The 13,745-nt window shown below is 40.3% G+C and overlaps 1 long non-coding RNA gene across 1 annotated transcript in view; it reads right to left on the reverse strand.

Annotated features, from left to right (window-relative positions):
* Positions 1-2,596: 2,596 nt before the first annotated feature.
* The window catches only part of LOC136312569 (uncharacterized), a 57,132-nt gene continuing 45,983 nt past the window's right edge, over positions 2,597-13,745 (reverse strand). Inside the window, exon 3 of the long non-coding RNA XR_010727014.1 lies at positions 2,597-2,709. This is a non-coding gene — a long non-coding RNA (uncharacterized lncRNA). The remainder of the gene's footprint in view (positions 2,710-13,745) is intronic.

Genomic DNA, 13,745 nt, shown 5'->3' on the forward strand with positions numbered 1-13,745 from the left:
GACCCCTATGAGGCAATGCTCTGCCCATCTGGGGTCATTGCTTCATTGCTTGGCACCCTAGCTATCTTAGCATCTGTGGCAAGGTCATGAAGCCATCCTCAGTGCCTGGGACCAACTTGCTCTAACTGAGCCATGGCTGTGGGAGGAGAAGAGAGAGATAGAGAGAGAAAAGGGAAAGGGGAATAGGTGGAAAACCAGATGGTCGTTTCTCCTGTGTGCACTGACCAGAAATCAAACCTAGGACATCCACACGCCAGGCCAGTGCTCTACCTGAGAGCCAACTGGCCAGGGCAAATGTTGCTTTTTATTCTGATTATAGTTTTCTTTTTTTAAAGTCCATTCTTCAAAGTTTACCTCATGTGGTGTCAACTACATTTATGGTTGCCATTTGCTATTTATTAACAAATGAGGGCTGAGTGGTTTGATCTTTTATAAAAAGAAGAAAACAGTCTGATATAATTAGATCATGGGTTCTTTGTAAAGAGCTAAAAATAGCTGAGACATGGAAGATACCTAACTTTGGTGTTTAAGTGACTGTTTTTCTTAGAGCAAGAAATTGATGATGAACTCAAAGCACTGAGATAGAACTTGGAGTGAGGGTTGACTTTTTTGCATAGTTTTAGATTTTAGGATAGTGCTTGGCATGAAGTAAGGGCTTAACAAGTGGTCCTTGTGCTACAACTATGCATTGATTCCAATGTGGATGATCTTTCAGTGTCCTTGAGTGAAAACTATTTCAGTGTACTTGTCAGTCCAGGATGCTATAATTAAACTATAAGAGTATATATCCTGTGCCATCAGGGAGGGCTTTTTCTGTGCTAGTTTAGGTTCAAGAAATCAAGGTATTAAATTTCAGTTCTATATTTGCTTCTGATTACATTTCAAAAGGGATAATTATTTTGTAGCTTTCTTAGATAAGTGGTTCCTAAACTCAGCTCATCATCTGAAATACCAGGGAAGCTTAAATACAGTTAGATACCTGGGCCCCTTCCAAGATCTTTTGGGATTGAGTCTATACATCTGTGTTTTCTTAAAGCTCTTTCACTGTGATTGATGTTGTACAACTAATTTTGGAACCTACTACTACACATCCTTTAAAGAAAATGCTTTACTCCCAACAGAATATCCATACAAGGGATATGTGGAAAGAATAACTATTGGTTGAGGACTCATACACTAGTACTTGAGCTTGGGTAGGTATGTTATTTCATATGATTCTTTCACAACCTCAGCAGATATATATACTTATTTACTATATATGTTCACTATATGTAAATGTTCAACAGGCAATGAGACAAGAAATGCTGAGAGTCCTTAACTGGTGTTCTTAATGTCTATAATGTGGGTGACTGAGGCTAGTCAGGTCCACATCGAATTCAGGCAGATGGCAGAGAAACTGCGGAGCCAGAAAGCGGTGAGTCATTCTCATTTAATAGAGTCTCACAACAGTGGCCGAGCAAACAGGCAGGGGAAAACCACATCTCATGGCAGCAGGCAAACTAAATGCAAAAGGATCCTTCACAGTGGTGGGCAAGCAATCCACAGTCTATGAGTCTGAGAAAGCACTCATAGCCTTACATAGGCTATGTACACATGGCACTGCCAGTGCTCTTGCTATAATCAGGCAGAGTACAAGCAAGCAAGTCTAATACAGCTGTTTTCCCAACATTCCACCGCTTTAGGGTTGGTCACTTCACAATTTACAGGACAGGTATCTTCTGTGATGGTCCCTGTGTGAAGAGTGAAGTACATTACATAAACAAACAGACTACAGCAACAGCCCAAGCTATACAAAAATTACAAGAATTTAGAAAGGTGCCCTTCACAATGTCTCCCTGAGCACTCTGCCCAGAGAATTAACTGGGCCCTACCTCTAGCCCCTTAGCCCATGATAGGTAGGAGGGCCTGTAGAGACCAGGGCTATGTCCACTGAAGCCATAAAATGTCCTTTGTGTGTATCTGCAACTAGGTAAAAGCAACTCCCCATCAGGGTCTCTCATACTGTCCACAGGTGGCATGTCTATCCAATAAGGGAGCCAGTGCCCCCTTCTGTTTATAGTTTGAGTTCATTACAATGGCTCAGTGATCAGTCCATGATAGACAGCCCAGCTGTCTCTGCAAATACCAAAAGTGAAAGTCTACTACAGGCAACTAGCCACACAGCTCCTTGATAATGGACCTCAGTGCCTTTTCATAAGCACTCTGTCTGTTGCCACAAGCTCCATTCAAACAACTCAGAGGTTCAAGCCCACAGGGACTGGCAGAGTCAAATATATTCAAGATCTGTGTCTTCTTGACAGTTCTTTGAGCTGTTGCCAAAGCACCTACAGGGCTTACTCAGGTTACGACAGTCTTGACATATGACATTTCAAGTTTACAATGCTCACTCCCATAAAAATTTGAAAAAAATAGAGACATGAGTGTTAAGGCAGATTTTGGAAGAAAAGAAGTCATCAACCTTCCAGGCTAAGGCTGGAACAATTCTTTAAGAAGGTAGAGAGGCCTGTAACAGATCAGGTACCCTTTACATCAGCTGCCTCTCAAGGAGAAATACCTGTAGTACAAGTAGAAACACCTCCAGCATCTCTTGCATGTTCCTGAGGCAATCCTGATTCACCTGACCCAGTGTCTCCAGCACCTTCTGCAGCTTCTCCTGCATCTCCAGCTTCCTCCTGCCAATAGCTCATTCTCTTCCTCCTTGTGATGCCCCTTCCAGTATGTAAGCCAACCACAGAAATAAAGGTAAGAATTTTTTACACTTTTTTTGTCACTTTTTTCTTTTACTACATTACAGTGTATAGTACAGTATATTTATATTCTTTTCTTTTTTCTGTGGCTTAGTTGTGTTTCTATGTTCTAGATTATGATTTTAAAACTGTGTTAGGATAGGTAAATGACTTAGGCTAGGGTGTGTTTTGACTTACACCAAAATTTGGGTTACATTGCTGTTGTAGGAACAGAACATTGTTATAACCCAAGGACTTCCTGTATTATCTTCTAATGCCAACATCTGCAGCACATCAGAAGGGGATCAATGGACCCTGAATGGTTGGCTCAGTGGTAGAGCATCGGCCTGGCGTGCAGGAGTCCCGGGTTTGATTCCCGGCCAGGGCACACAGGAAAAGCGCCCATCTGCTTCTCCACCCCTCCCCCTCTCCTTCCTCTCTGTCTCTTTCTTCCCCTCCTGCAGCCGAGGTTCCATTGGAGAAAAAAATGGCCTGGGCGCTGGGGAGGCTCCATGGCCTCTGCCTCAGGCGCTAGAGTGGCTCTGGATGCAACAGAGCGACGCCCCGGATGGGCAGAGCATCGCCCCCTGGTGGGCATGCCGGGTGGATCCCAGTCGGGCGCATGCGGGAGTCTGTCTGACTACCTCCCCACTCCAGCTTCAGAAAAATACAAAAAAAAAAAAAAAAAAAAAAAAAAAAGGAAGGGGAAGGGGATCAATGAATTGAATTGCCAGTTTTACATGGGGTCTCTGGCCCCCCTACCCATCCTTATTAGATGGGTCCTTTGGCCTTCTCCCTATTCAAATTGGAACAACAGGTCTTGGGGATCTTCTTATTCCTCAGCTGTCTCTAACAAGTAATCTTGCAACCATGCCATCTGAATGCCAGCCATTTTCTTGGCAGCTGCTGGGGCTTCCCAGTTCCCCTGCTTTTTCAGTGACTGGGATCTATGTTGTGGCTTAAGCTGCCATCAAAGCTCTAACAGAACTCTATTAGACCTGCCATCTAATTTCTCTTTATCTGCTCCAGCCACAATCAAATATACCTACCTGTTTCTCTTGTTAGCCGGGGGACAGCATAGGCAGCAACTTGCACAGCTTTATGACTCCATGCTGCCTCCAACTTGCCCAAATCTGCTACCATCTGTGTAACTGCACTAATAGGCTGTCACAAAGAGGTCAAAGACAGCCACTAGTGACCCAAAAAGGGCTGACAGGGTGCTACAGAGAATAAAGTCCCTCATCCCTGCCATAATCACTTCCTCATCTGACCCATGGAACCTCGAGTTGAAAGAAGCATTCTTGAGACCTAATTCCTGGAGGACTTGCTGCAGCTTCATAAATGTCTGCCACTGACTCACTGCCCTCAGCCAGTCACCAGCATTCTGCCAGATCTTACAAATGGCATCCATCACCCATCCTAATTGGGTATGGTTTCTTGGGTTGTCATGGCAATTCTAAAGATGCTTCCTCAAGGAGGACTGCATGGTAATGGCAGCCAATTTCTCTATCTCTGTTTTGGAGAGCATGATGCTATTCACCTCTATGTCCCACAACTGCAGCAACCAGGCTGGCAGAGGCTCGGTGGGTTTCTGCCTAAATTTCACCCCTAACACCATCAGCTCTGCCTGGGTGTAGCGCTGGATGACAGAGTGCTTAACTACCTGTGGAGAGGGTTGTGCCCTGAGGCACTCTTAGCTGCTAGGTTTTTACCTTCTGGGTGACCACTGGCCAGGCTCTGAATCTGCGCATGGCAGTTTCAGCTCAAACCTCTTCCTCAGAAGAGAAGGAAGAAACACTTTCCTTTGCCAACTCAGAACCACTCTGCTGGCATGAATGCAGCTCCATTTTCAACGCCAGCTCCAGTTCATGCAGCTGCCATTTCTCATCCTGAAGCTGGAACTCAAGCTCCTGAATACACAATTGTTTTTCCAACAACTGTTGCTGCCAACATTCTGCTTGTAGGACAAGCTGGAGCTCACAAAACTGCAATTCCTTCTCAAGAAACTGTTCCAATTCTAGGCACCACTGGAGTTCAGCCTGCTTATCACACTGCAGCTCTCAAGAGCAGTCTTCCTCCTTCTCAAGCAACTGTTGCAGTTCATGCCACTGTCAGTGTTTAGTCTGTAGCTTGTCCTGGAGCTTTTGACCTTGGATAACCTCTTGCACAGAGATCTCAGTTTCTTCTCCCAGGGCTGTAAAAAACAGCCAGCCCACATTCCCCAAAAGGATAACCACAGGGAACCATATGCTGGAGAACAATGACCACTCCTCTACCCTACCCTTCAAGGGTGTTGGTGGTTTCATACTAATCTGATCAAAATCCTGCCCACTATGCCAGATGTAATGCCAGTGGCCAAGGTCAGGCAGGTCCACACTGGATTCGGGCAGATGGTAGAGAAATTGTGAAGACAGAAAGTGGTGAGTTATTCCTGTTTAATAGAGTCTCACAATGGCGGACGAGCAAACCAGCAGAGGAAAACCACTTCTCACAGCAGCAGGTGAATGAACAGAAAAAACTACCCCTCACAGTGGTGGCCAGGCAGTCTGCAATCAGCCCTGAGGGCAAGTACTCATAGCTTTACATCGACTATACACACGTGGTGAAGCTACCTGCTCATGCACTAACCAGGCAAAGTACAGCAAGCAAGCCTGACAGATGTTTGCCAAACAATGTCACATAGCTAGTAAGTAGCAGAGTGATGACAGATCTGAATGCTTATGATTCCAAAGCCTACTTTATGTTAATGCTGATAGAAGTTGAAACTTTAATTTTTTAAGGTGTTAGAGTTTATATGTTTGCAGATACTTCTGAAAAAAAAGCTTTTTATTAAATTTCAGACTTGTGTGAGCTTAACTGAAACAGAGATAAACACTTTACTCAAGTCACCCACATTTACACCTAATACCAATTTGTCTCACAAAGTCTCAGTTTACCTACTAAAGGATAATCTTCCCTGACCATCCTTAATTACAGGTCAAGCTAACATGTTTTAGGCACTCTCATAAGTTCTTTATCTAGCTCTTATTCCAAAGCTAATAAGCTATTTTTATGTTTATTTGTTAAATGGATATATTTCCCATTAAACTATAAATTACCTAAGTATAATGATCTTTTTCATTTCTATTATATAGCCAGTTCTGGGTTTACCTAAAGTGTTTGCTCATCAAGGACTTGTTGAACAAGTCAGTAAACCCCTGTGCTCTTTCCCCTGAATAGATATGCCTCTATATTATTCATAATATACATAAATATAAGGCTCAGTAACTACATCATTTTTTCTATAACAAGACTATTTTAGTGCGTTAAATAATTTTTAATTATCTAATTACAAAGAATTAGGTAATTAATAAAATTATAATTAAATAAAATTTGGACAAAATTACTCTCTTGTGTACATTTTTAGTCATTGTTTCAGGATTTATTTATTTTTATATTTTTATTTTTTATTAAGTTAGAGGCAGGGAGGCAGAGAGACAGAATACTGCATGTGTCCTAACTGGGATCCACCTGGTAAGCCCCCTACAGGGCAATGCTCTGCCCATTTGGGGCTGCTGCTCCATTGTTCGCCTATTTCAGAGCCTGAGGCGAGGCCATGGAACTATCCTAAGTGTCCAGGGCCAACTTGCTCAAACCATTTGAGCCATGGCTGTGGGAGTAGAAGAGAGAGAAGAGGTATGGAGAAGGATGGAGAAGCAAATGGTTGCTTCTCCTATGTGCCCTGACCAGGGATCAAACCTGGGATTTCCACACACTGGGCTGATGCCCGACATCTGACCCAACTGACCAGGGCCTGTTTCTGGGTTTAGGTAAGTATTATATTACATAAATATAAACAAATCAAAAACAGGAATCACGAAGAAAAAATTAAAATTAATATAATAAAATATATTAAAATGTTTCTTCTGTTGTAAAATAATCTTATATATTTTGCTATTTGTCTTGTATAATGGTTAGATGGCTTTAAGAAGACTTTGACAGATGATTTGACTTTTCCTGGCTTTCAGAAAAAGAAATTTCACTTCAGTTTTTAATTCATTATTGAGATAAAGTAACCACAGAGACCCATTTCACGTCACTTGTATCCATAGATAGATAATAAAACATATTTTCATCATTAGGAAATCTCTTTTTACTAACAGAAATGGAATAATATTTTCAACATGTGGATAGAAACTCAAACAATAGCCCCAAATAAATTGAAACAAATTCTATGAATGACATTTATCAGTGGTTTCCAAATTTTGTCCTCACATTGGGACCACCTGGGAGCTTCAGAAACTGAAAATAACTGTGACTAATTCCTAGAGATTTTAATCGATTGCTCTATGGTTGTGGCATTGGCTTAGGAATTTTGACAGGTATTTCTAATGGGGACAGGTTTGGAAACCATGACTATCAGTTTCTGTCTTCAGACAAAGTAGCAGAAGTATTGAGGTTTCCACCTCAATCTTGAGGTGTATTTGTGGAACACCATGTTGACTCTGATTTTCCTGGGCTTGCCTGCAAAGAATTGCAGCTAGGTGTGAAATGATTAAGGCACTTCTTAACTTGGGAAGTTTTTATGAACTATGTGTCAAGACTGGGACCAATTCCAATAGTTCTAATAGCAAGTTTACCACTGAATGGGAAAAGTGAAGAAGAAGAAGAATAATATATAGGTTTTTAAAAACCCATCCAATCCCTATCCCTTAAAACATAACTGAATTAGACAGGATGAATTATATCTCTATTAGTTGAAAGGTAGGCAGGGGGCGTTGCTTGTTTTTTGTTTGTTTTGTTTTGTTTTGAGAGGAGGGAAGATAGAAAGGCAGACTTCCACATGCACACTGACTGAGATCCACCTGGCACCCCCTTCTAGGGCAGGATGCTTGGATCAACAGAGCTATCCTCAGTGCCTAAGCCAACACTCAAATAAGCCAAGTCATTGGCTGTGAGAGGGTAAGAGAGAGAAAAGACAGAGAGAGAGAAGAGAAGCAGATTGTCACTTCTCATGTGTGCCCTGACCAGGAATCTAACCTTGGATGTCTACCACCAGGCCATCATCAGGCCAATGCTCTATCACTGAGCCAACTGGCCAGGGCATGTTAAATTCACTTTAAAATCCACCTTTGACTCTGGCCAGTTGGCTCAGTGGTAGAGAGTTGGCCCAGCATGCAGATGTCCTGGGTTTGATTCCTGGTCAGGACACACAGGAGAAGCAATTATCTGCTTCTCCACCCTTCTGCCTCTTTCTTTTCTCTATCTCTCTCTTCCCCTCTCTCAGCCAAGGCTCCAGTGGAACAAGTTGGCCCGGTGCTGAGGATGGCACCATGGCCTCACCCCAGGTGCTAAAATGGCTCTGATTGCAAGGGAGCAACAACCTCAGATGGGTAATAATGCCCCCTACTGGGCTTGCCAGGTGGATCCTAGTTGGGCGCATGCAGGAAGTCTGTCTCTATGCCTCCCCACTTCTCACTTAAGGAAAACACACACACAAAAATGAATTTAGCATGATATGATTTATTCATTGAAGACTGAAGATATCCATCCTAGCAAGATTTAATGAAGTACTAATTAAATGATTATTAACAGAGAAATTTATGGTCTGAGAGAGAATACACACATTAACATTTATTAATATTGCTGTGTACAGACTTTAAGGAGGTTCTTCCCAGAGCATAGAGTGCAATTTGAAGATCAGTAGTTTTTCAAACCAGAGAGTATAAAGGCAAAAACAAACAACAAAAAAACCAAGAGCTGTTTTTTTTTAAAATATTAAATGAAGTTGACAAACCTTAGTTAGACTCACCAAGAGAAAAAGAGAGAAGACTCTAATAAAATCAGAAATAAAAGAGGACACATTACAACTGATACCATAGAAATACAAAGGATATCAAGAGACTGTTGTGGAAAAAGATACTCAACATCACTAGTCATGTGGGAAATGCAAATCCAAAGCACAATGGGATATCACCTTATACCTGTTAGAATAGTTATTATTTAAAAGACAAGAAATAAGCTGCTGGTGAACATGTGGAGAAAAGGAAACAGTTATACACTGTTAGTGTGATGTAAATTCCAGCCACAGTGAAAAACAGTATGGAGTTTCCTGAAAAATTAAAAATAGAAACATCCTATATTCCAGCAATTACACTTCTGAAAATTTATTGAGGAATATAAAAATAGGCTCTGGCTAGTTAGCTCAGTAGATTAAGAGCATTAGCCCCAAAGAAAAAGGTTGTGGGTTCAATTCCCAGTCAGGGCTCACACGAGAAGTAACAAACAACAACAACAACAACAAAGAACGCACAACTGAGCTGAACAATAAATGAATGCTTTCCTTCCCCTCCCCTCTCTCTCTTCCCTCTGTTTTTCTAAAAATCAGTCAAGATAGATAGCTTGGTTGGTTTGAACCATCGTCCCAAAGAGCAGAGGTTGGTGGTTGATTCCCCAGTCAGGGCATATACAGGAGCAGCTCGATGATCTCATCTCTCTCTCTCCCTGCTAAGAAGGAAGGAAGGAAGGAAGGAAGGAAGGAAGGAAGGAAGGAAGGAAGGAAGGAAGGAAGGAAGGAAGGAAGGAAGGAAGGAAGGAAGGGAGGGAGGAAGGAAGGAAGGAAAGGGAGAGAGGCCTTTTGTGACTGTGCAGACACATAGTCCATCACCAAGAAAACGGTGCTCAGTGGCCACCAGGTGACTTGGGCCGGTTGCAGAAGGCACAGAGTTGAACGCAGAAAGTTGTTTAAGTATCCAAGAAAGAGAAACAGTAAACCACCTGCTTAAGCTGATCTCTAGTGTCTTCTAATTCCTTGGACTCTAGTCTTTAAATAATTGAACCTTGATCTCATTTGAGGTGGGGAAAATACACACAGGTGGCCTAACTTCTAATTATTTCATTTTCAATAAAAGGCACAGGTGTCAAAGTCTTAAGGGTTATGTTTCTTAGTGCACTAAATCTTTTTTTTTTTTCAAACACAACACCAACTGCTCTGTTAATCCAAAGCAAGGTCTCTGGCTCCTTTTACCTTGCATTATCACTTATACTACCTCTGGACGTTCTCATTTGCTGTGTCTGCTGGTGTTGCTGCTTTGAAAGCCTTTAATGTTCTCTAGCACTTTGGTTCTCAGCTTTCGCTGATTATTGAATCACCTGGGCAGCTCTAAAAACTACAAGCATACCTCAGAGATATGGTGGGTCTGGTACTAGAACACTACAGTAAAGTCTGTATTGCAATAAAATGTGTTGTAATCTTTTCACTGGTGGAGTCTTGTTTTCAATTTGTAAAAACATGGATGTGAAGAGCAATAAAGCCGAGTGCAATAACATGAGGTATGCCTGTACTGATGTCCAGGGCCACACGTGGAGATTCTGATATAACTGAAATAGAATGAAGCCTGAGGAGAGGGTGTTTTTAAAACATCCCAGATGATTCCAACATGCTGCAAAGTTCAAGAACTGCTATTCTAGGAGTGGAATCTGATACTGGTTTCATTTTGCAGTGCTGACCTTTCCTATCTAAAACTAGCATTTGTGAAAATTTGGTCCGTTTTGCTTTTCAATGAGAGCACATCATAGGAAGGGATTGTCAGCTTAGGCAATCTGTTAAATGTGTTACATAAACTTACTGCATTTAATTTTTGTATAGAGTGGGCTTGTGGTTTGCGTTATAGAAATACTGTAGGATCTTTATTTATACAGTGCAGAAGATTCTAGAACACAACTGCTTATCCGGTAATATAAACAAATAAAAAGAAATGAGATGTTAAGCACACACAGAGAGGGCTATACCTACTTCTGTTTCTGACTCTAAATAATATTAGAAGCAGAAAACCACCAATGATTATACAGTAAGAATACAAGTTTGTCTCTATCCTGAGAATGAGCAACGACTTAAAGACAAACCTTTAATTAGGAAAGTATAGTAAAACTATATTAACCCAGGTTTTACTGATTCATGCTTTGCAATACTGAAATGGTCTAGATATATTTTACTGAATTTAAAGTGACATTTTATAATCTGTGGAATTTCTTGAAGCAAGAACAATTCAGAACAAAATCATTGTTTTTAAACTGGTTTTTTTTTTTTTTTTAAACTTTTTTTTAATTTTATTTATTCATTTTAGAGAGGAGAGAGAAAGGGAGAGAGAGAGACAGAGAGGAGAGAGAGACAGAGAGAGAAGGTGGGGGAGGAGCTGGAAGCATCAACTCCCATATGTGCCTTGACCAGGCAAGCCCAGGTTTCGAACCGGCGACCTCAGCATTTCCAGGTTGACGCTTTATCCACTGCGCCACCACAGGTCAGGCCTAAACTGGTTTTAATAAAATAAAAATTCTAGGTTGATTTATATCTTTAGAGTTATTGGATAAACACTCTATTATAACAATATAAACCAAAATGAAAAGATTTGAGTCAGCCATAATATCCCAACAAAGCATTGTATTTTCATAGTTGTAGGTTCTGTTGCTATCCTCAGATCTATAGTCAAATATCTTACCAATAATTCCTGCAGGCAAAAATTCTTTTTCTGGTAGTGATAATTAGTGTGTGTGTGTGTGTGTGTGTGTGTGTGTGTGTGTGACAGAGACAGAGAGAGAGACAGTGAGAGAGATAGACAGATAGGGACAGACAGACAGGAAGGAGAGAGATGAGAAGCTTCAATTCTTTGTTGTGGCTTCTTAGTTGTTCATTGACTGCTTTCTCATATATGCCTTGACCTGGGAGCTACAGTAGAGCAAATGACCCCTTGCTCAAGCCAGTGACCTTGGGCTCAAGTCAGCGACCTTGGACTTCAAGCCAGCAACCTCTGGGCTCAAGCCAGCGACCACGGGATCATGTTTAGGATCCCACACTCAAGCCAGCAACCCCACGCTCAAGCTGGTGAACCTGCACTCAAACGGGATGAGCCCACACTCAAGCCGGATGAGACCGCGCTCAAGCTGGATATTCCCACACTCAAGCCAGGGACCTCAGGGTTTTGAACCTGGGTCCTCCACATCCCAGTCCAATGCTCTCTCCACTGTACCACTACCTAGTCAGGTGGTAGTGATAATTTTTATATAGAACTGGGCTTACCAAATTTTTATTGATATGCTTCATCTTATTTATTCATAGTTATATCTTAATTTATAAGGACTACTACATTTGAAAAATTAGTAATAAAACATATTAAAAAGAAAAGATTGCCCCATAAGCAAACCTCTTTCAGTTTCTAAGAATTAGTGTAGCTTGCTATAGTTTAATTTCTGCTTATATTGGGGCTTTTGTGTTTATTGTCTTTCACTTCATTTTCTTTTAACTCAAAAAATGATACATGAATATGTTTTTGGTAGAAATATTGTAAAAGATATAGATTGAAAGTCTTCCTTCATGATTTCCTTCCCTTCCCCCAAACCCTTTCACTTTCCTAGTCAGAACTATTAAGTGTTTTATATCTCTCCTTCTTGCATAAATGGGACAGTCCTGTATTGTCTTTGATTAGTTTTTTTATTCACTAAATATGTCTTGGAGAGTACTCAAAATAAAATATATGGATGCTTGCCACATTCTTCTATAAAGGTTTCATACTATTCTATAGCATGGATGTTCCTAGGTTATTAATCATTTCCCTAATCATGAACACATGTTTCTTATTTTACATTCTTTCAAGCAATGTACTGCTAAACATTCTTATATTTTTTGTGTGTGCATATTTACAAGTTTTGCTTAAATGAGTCTTAAACATTAGATAGATATTGCTAATTGCTTTCCCATAGTCTCTGCCTTGTTACATTTATATTATCAATGTTTGCAAGGGGACTCAATTCCTTGCAAATTTTCCAGTGGTAGATACCACCAAGCTTTACTTTTTTTTTTTTTTTTTTTTTACAAACAAATGCGAAATAGCGCACATATTATTGAATTAACATTTCACTATTTAGTAATGAAGTTAACATTATTTAGATTTTTTTATTGCCCATTCATATTTCTCTTGTCTTTATTACAGAATTGAATTCTCTAATCCCTTCTATGGTTGTTGGTTTTCATACCAGCATTCTAATTAAGATTAATCTTTTTGGCAAGATTTTCAAATTTTTATTAGGAACCAACACACAGTTATTTTACTAAAGCAACAAATTTTCTGATAATATTTGTCTTGATCTCACGACCCTACTAAGAGTGTGAGAATTTCTCCAAGTGAGTTGCCTGCATTAGAATCACCCTGGTGCCTACATTAAATGTAAAGTACATAGCTTTTGAATGAACCACAGTATGTAGGTAGGAGGATGTGAGATCTGCATTTTAAATAAACCTCCCAGAAAATTCTGATGAATAGTATATTCATAAGGAATTCATTAGACATGCTTTGGACTTGTATTTATTTTTATAAAAAGCAAAGTAGAGGATATGAGGATTAAAGAAGACACAAAGTCTTACGTTGCCATGGGGGAGGGAGAATGACATAGATATGAAATTTAATAACATTTATAAGTTCTCTCCAAGTGGACACTTAAAAATTTACATTTAAAAATGTAAAATAGCTTGCTTCCTGTGAGTACTGATCAAGTTATTGCTTTTATTTCCATAATTAATAGAAACATTCTAATCTCAGAGACAAACCTTCTTTAAAAAAAAAGCTGTTTGTGTAGCATTCTAATTGCTAGCAAAATTTCATATTTGAAGCAGAGGTGCTGGGAATGAAGGGAGAGATGCTGAGCTCTGAGTCTAACGAAGCCTGTGATGGGATGACAAGCTCTGGCTCAGACAGACAAGAAAGGAGGGCTGGGACATCTGCAGAGCAGAGATGTCACTGAGGAGCAAGAACCAGGGGGAGAGGACAGGAAACAAAAACTGGGAATGGGGAAAAGTAGTAAAAACAATCTATTAGGAACACATCAGACATTCTTTTTAATTAATGGTGAATGGTTAGTTTTCATGAAAATAATTGTATATTTTTAAGCCTTTTATTGTGACTGATTTCTGTCACTTTTGACTAACATTTTATTAACTTCTGATTCTCATTTGCACTGTTCCATTTCTTAGCTGAAAGTCTGTACAGA

Source organism: Saccopteryx bilineata, chromosome 9 (assembly GCF_036850765.1).
Source record: "Saccopteryx bilineata isolate mSacBil1 chromosome 9, mSacBil1_pri_phased_curated, whole genome shotgun sequence".
In the NCBI taxonomy this organism is placed as follows: domain Eukaryota; kingdom Metazoa; phylum Chordata; class Mammalia; order Chiroptera; family Emballonuridae; genus Saccopteryx; species Saccopteryx bilineata.